The 6456-nt window shown below is 37.7% G+C and overlaps 1 long non-coding RNA gene across 1 annotated transcript; it reads right to left on the bottom strand.

Moving 5' to 3' along the window:
- Positions 1-1033: 1033 nt before the first annotated feature.
- LOC143857270 (uncharacterized) lies at positions 1034-5504 on the bottom strand. Its single transcript, XR_013238565.1, has 3 exons — positions 5420-5504; positions 5000-5094; positions 1034-1797 (listed from the first exon to the last, which is right to left on the bottom strand). It is a non-coding gene; the product is annotated as an uncharacterized LOC143857270 (long non-coding RNA).
- Positions 5505-6456: the final 952 nt, after the last annotated feature.

Below are 6456 nucleotides of genomic sequence, written 5' to 3'. Positions count from 1 at the left end.
TTTGTCTTATTCAGTTAATATATCTGAGGCGGCTACTCTCTCTTGCAAAAATCAGCCATGAAATGGCTTTCAGCAAAATTGCCTAGCAAATCCCATAAAACAAAAATCCTAAAAAAAATAAAATTTCCAGTTGATATCCATTCGTCGACTGGTCTCGGGGATCTCCGGTGCCATATTGGCCATGGTAACGAGACTCAGGTAGGGGTGGCAAAATTGGCCGAACCGGAACCGAGCCGAAACCGAACCGAAAATTCGGTTTCGGTTTGGTTAAACCAAACCGATTCAAATTTCGGTTTGGTTCGGCTTGGGTATCAAACCGAACCGAAACCGAATATTTGCAATTATTATGAGTAAAGGGCGGCAAAATTGGTGGAACCGAACCGAAAATTCAGTTTTGGTTTGGTAAAACCAAACCGATTCAAAATTGGTTTGGTAAAACCAAACCGAACCGAAACCGAACCATTGCCACCCCTAGACTCAGGTCAGTGTTGGATTCTATAAAATACCTTTAAATCTAAAATGATTACTTATAATCATGGTTTGAAATTTCGACTTCGGATTTCAGTCAATACCGACACCGAAATGGCCGAAACGTACAAAATTTTGACCCAAATTTTCTGAAATTTCGGTAATTTAGGAGAAATTTTGGATAAAATATTAATTTTTTATTCCTTTACAAAATTTCAGCCGAAATTACCGGTAATTTCGGCTGGCCCAAAAAACCAACATTTTGAGCTGCTTTACCCAATTGCGACTGAAATTTCGGGAATTCGGCTGAAATTTCGGTTTCGGCTAGGTCCGAAATATATGCCGAAACCAAAATTTAAAACCATGCTTATAATTAATTAATTTCTCATCATATTTTAATAACTGTATTATTTTAAAAAAAAAAGAAAAAGTACTAAGGTTTATATGGAGTGTTAACACGGACAAAAAGGTCTTTAACATTTGTTCTCCAACCCACGAGACAAAAAAAAACCTATTTTTGTAGTTCCTATGAAGCACTTAGAGCTAATCAACGTACAATCAGATAAGAATATTCAAACAATATGGTATTATTTTCTTCATCTAACACTAAGGCCATGTTTGGCAAACATGAAAGTTTCTTCCATAGAATATTAACTTGCCAAGTGTTCAAAGACGGGTAGGGAGAATGAGACCGGGCAAGAATTAAGAGTACATGAGTGAGGAGTTGGGGGGAAGTTAAGGTTCGATCCCAGCTTACCTACGAAAAAAAGGAATACCTTCAAGAAAGTAGTAAATAATGCATGCATGGGGTTTATATTTGCCTTTGGCAATATTAACAAGGGTATGATTACTAGATTCAATACGGATGTTAAAGAATCCAAGAATCTTGCAATATCTCAACCTGTCAAGCAAAAGTCTTCTTTATGCAGCCAAGTTAGAGGAAATCCATACTATTCTAAAAGCCTAAAGCACTGAATTTTCATCAACCATCTTTTGCCCAAATCTCATTTAAGTCCCACTTCTGATTTCCTAAAACTTCCGGATATATCCTCTTTCCTTAGGGCCTTATCGTCATTTCAGTCCATGCTTTTACCCCTTGAATACGTCCAAAAATCCTGCCAGTTGTCTCTCCTTTTGCTAAGCTGCTACGGGTATTTGCTAGGTGTCTCGCATGCATAAATCCTGGCAGATGTCTCTCCTTTTTGGTTGCTACTCTGGGTATTTGCTCGGTGTCTCTCATGCATTTTCGTCTTCACGCCAGGTGACTCGCATGCATATTTTATCTGCAGCTTCATCGAAACAGCAGACTTCTCTACTCTTGGACTTCCCCTGTCGCAAGTCCGGTGATTTTTGCCAGTGATTTTTGCCAGCGATTTTTCCAGGTATTTTCTCTCTCTCTCTCTCTCTCTCTCTCTCTCTCTCTATATATATATATATATATATATATATATATATATATATATATATATAGAGAGAGAGAGAGAGAGAGAGAGAGAGAGAGAGGAAAGTGTCTCTAGTCTCTCCCCTAGATAAGCTTATCTACTCCTCCCTTTAAAAAAACACAGTGGGCCCACGCTGTTTGGATGATCCAAAGCATTCATTTGATAGGTCCTAACATAGATAGGGTGTGCCCAAAAAATCAGCACCAAAGGGTCATCCTAGAACTTCGTTTTGTGGGGCACACCGTGACCAAAATGGACGCATATAAACGTGGACGTTTATATGTGTCCATTCTGGGTACCACAAGGCCCCACAAAACGAAGTTCTAGGATGACCCTTTGGTGTTGATTTTTTGGGCACACCCTATCTATGTTAGGACCTATCAAATGAATGCTTTGGATCATCCAAACAGCGTGGGCCCACTGTGTTTTTTTAAAGGGAGGAGTAGATAAGCTTATCTAGGGGAGAGACTAGAGACACTTTCCTCATATATATATATATATGAGTTAAGTGAAGCTACACATACGTGTAGCTAACTTAGCTACACCGACGGCTTAAAATACAGTGGGCCCACATTATTTGGGTGATCCAAACCATTCATTTGATAGGCCCTCACATTGATGGGGTGTGCCCAAAAAATCAGCTCCATAGGATCATCCCAACCCTTCAAACTGTGAAGGCAAAAATTGATAGATTTGTGAAGGTTTTTACACGTCCAATTTTGCCTCCACAAATCATAGGGTTGAGATGATCCTATGGAGCTGATTTTTTTGTCACACCTTATCTATGTGAGGGCCCATTAAATGAATGGTTTGCATCACCCAAACAATGTGGGGCCCACTGTATTTTAAGCCGTTGGTGTAGCTAAGTTAGCTACACGTATGTGTAGCTACACTTTTCTCATATATATATAGGGTGATGCAAACCATTCACTTGATGGGCCCTCACATAGATAGGGTGTGCCCAAAAAATCAGCTCTATAGGATCATCCCAACCCCTACGATTTGTGGAGGCAAAAATGGACGCGTAAAAACCTTCAAATATCTGTCCATTTTTGCCTCCACAGTTTGAAGTAGGGGTGGACATGGTTCCGGTTCGAACCGAGGAACCGAACCGAACCGGCACATATGGTTCGGTTCGGTTCGGTTCCATAGTTATATGGTTCGGTTCCGGTTCTAATAACCTGGAACCGATGGAAATTCGGTTCGGTTCTGGGTTTGGATCCCGGAACCGAGAACCGAACCAAGAACCGACCCACCTTAAAACCCTTAGTCAGACTGGAAAACAAGTTTTTTAATCTCAGCACTTGCCCAAATATTTTTAATCTCACCAAACAAGCCTTAATATTTTAATGGCAGGAAAGAAGATGTGGGAATCCTTTTTGTTTTTAATATTAACTTGAAAGTTTTTGTAAGTGTAAGAAGAAAGTGAAAGGCTTTTAAAAATAGTAAAATATTATGAGAGTAGTTTGTATAACGCCCCCACAAAGTCATATTCATCATTTCATTAGAGACTTTTGTGCTCTGCTTTTCCCATAATGATGATGACAAGCTGGAAACAAAAAATTATTCTATCTCAAGAAAAGAAAACCAAACATTCAAACAACTATTGTGAAGAAATTCCGTTGATTTGATGAAGATCGGGTAAACCCAGAACCGAACCGAACCGAACCGATTATATATGGTTCTGGTTCGGTTCGGTTCCAAACTTATATGGTTCTGGTTCGGTTCCAATTTCAGGGAACCGATTATATATGGTTCGGTTCTGGGTATACCCCAAAACCGAACCGAACCGAACCATGTCCACCCCTAGTTTGAAGGGTGGGGATGATCCTATGGAGCTGATTTTTTGGGCACACCCTATCAATGTGAGGGTCTATCAAATGAATGGTTTGGATCACCCAAACAATGTGGGCCCACTGTATTTTAAGCCGTTGGTGTAGGTAAGTTAGCTATGTGTAGCTTCACTTAACTCATATATATAACCGTCTTTCTCAATCCCTACCTGTCCCTGTGTCTCTCAATTTCTCTCTTTCAAGGGTTTTTTCGTTTCAAAACGGATTCTTTGAAATCTCTGCTGCCTCTTTTAAAAATCCAATTGTTTAAAATCTATAAAAATATAATACTTTAAAATCTCTCTTAATTATAACTTCAAAAGCCATCTAGATCTTTAAAACGTCTCCAATTTTTGGTAAAAAAGTATTTGCACCTGACTTTTATTTTGTTCCTGTGGTTTTGTTTAATTGGTTTGTATTAGTGAAAGAAGTTGAAGATGATAAAGCAGAGGAGCTTGTGAAAAAAATGTCCAGTTAGTGTCTTTGACACTGAAGATATTGCCAATGGTGAGCTACCTTATTTGTTTCCCTTGGCTTCACAAAGCCACGTAAGTGTTCTATAATGGTGAAAGGGTAGAAATATTACTTATCTTTGCTTTGGTTGCAACGGTTGGAACAACTTCCTCTGAACATTCCTGTTTTGTAATGGAAATGCTTTATCTTATAAATAAGATTTGGGTATATTATGAATGATTTTTTTCCATTTTTTTCCCATGCTCATTTCATGGCACTTTATTGGTAGCTTTATGCAAAATTTACAAGACATTTCCTTGTTTTTATTATGAGGTAGATTTCTTTTCTTCTCTCTTTTTAGTTTCAGTTCATGCATAACTCTTTAAGGTGTAGCTCATGTAATATAAATACTCATCACCACATCAAAATATTACATGAGCTACACCTTAAAGACTTATGCATGAACTGCAACTAAAAAGAGAGAAGAAAATAAACCTACCTTATAATAAAAACAAGGAAATGTCTTGTCAATTTTGCATAAAGCTACCAATAAAGTGCCATGAAATGAGCATGGGAAAAAATGGAAAAAAATCATTCATAATATACCCAAATGCTATGTATAAGATAAAGCATTTCCATTACAAAACATGAATGTTAAGAGGAAGTTGTTCCAACTGTTGCAACCAAAGCAAAGATAAGTAAGATTTCTACCCTTTCACCATTATAGAACACTTACGTGGCTTTGTGAAGCCAAGGGAAACAAATAAAAAAATTCATAATCTTGCCAAGGATAAGGTAGCTCACCATTGGCAATATCTTCATTGTCGAAGACACTAACTGGACATTTTTTTGACAAGCTCCTCTGCTTTATCCTCTTCAACTTCTTTCACTAATACAAACTGATTAAACAAAACCACAGGAACAAAATAAAAGTCAGATGCAAATACTTTTTTACCAAAAATTAGAGATGTTTTAAAGATCTGGATGGCTTTTTAGGTTTTGAAGTTCTAATTAAGAGAGATTTTAAAGTATTATATTTTTATAGATTTTAAACAATCGGATTTTTAAAAGAGGCAGCAGAGATTTCAAAGAATCCGTTCTGAAACGAAAAAACCCTTGAAAGAGACTTAAAGAGAGAAATTGAGAAACAGAGAGAGAGAGAGGGAGGGAGGAATTGAGAAAGACAGTTATAGAGAGAGAGAGAGAGATTGAGAGAGAGCATACCTGGAAAAATCGCTGGTAAAAATCACCAGACTTGCGACAGGGGAAACCCGAGAGTAGAGAAGTCTGTTGTTTCGATGAAGTAAAGCTGTAGTTGAAATATGCATGCGAGTCACCTAGCGTGAAGACGAAAATGCATGAGAGACACCGAGCAAATACCCAGAGTAGCAATAAAAAGGAGAGACATCTGGCAGGATTTATGCATGCGAGACACCTAGCAAATGCCCGTAGCAGCGTAGCAAAAGGAGAGACAACTGGCAGAATTTTTGGACGTATTCTAGTAGTAAAGCACAGACTGAAATGACGATAAGGCCCTAAGGAAAGGGGATATATCCAGAAGTTTTAGGAAATCAGAAGTGGGACTTAAATGGGATTTGGGCAAAAGATAGTTGATGAGATTTCAGTGCTTTAGGCTTTTAGAGTAGTATGGATAAAGAAACATACTTTTGCAGGCTCTAAAATAAATTGGGCCTTAAATGAGATTCTAAAACAATCAGGCATTCGTTTTGTCTTATAGAAGTAGAAAAAGGCCACTGTTGTTAATTTGTTTTCTTCTTTTGAATGATTGTTCGTTTTGCCCTAGCTGATAGGAAGAAGGCCACACGCTTTGTAGAGAATGCATTCATGGAAATGATTGGGAGAAGTATGTGGAGCTAGGGCCTGTTAAAGATCACTTCGTCTGTAAGTAGTCCAACAGAAAATAAATATGAAAATAAAATTATTACAACTAAATATCTAGACATAGTATCTCTTGGAGCGATAGTGGTAATTACATTTTATATGTAATTAAATTAAAAATGCAACTATGAAATGAAGCATACTGAGAAGGAACATCTGTTACATTTGGCAGGTTCAATGGGTGAGGATTTGGAAGAGGAGGCCATGGAAGGAACACCTTTTGTCTGGAGCTATCAGTTTCAGATCATTTCATTGCTTTTTGGGTAATATGTTTGGTTTCATATCATTACTTCTTTTGTTTTAGTGCATTTTGGTTTCACATCACTAAATATTTATTGTTTTGGGCAATGGGTTTGGGTTTA

The sequence above is a fragment of the Tasmannia lanceolata genome, unplaced genomic scaffold (genome assembly GCF_043159265.1).
Source record: "Tasmannia lanceolata isolate RefF3 unplaced genomic scaffold, GAP_Taslan_0.1 ptg000024l, whole genome shotgun sequence".
NCBI lineage: Eukaryota > Viridiplantae > Streptophyta > Magnoliopsida > Canellales > Winteraceae > Tasmannia > Tasmannia lanceolata.
This window is presented reverse-complemented; position numbering and strand designations above follow the sequence as displayed.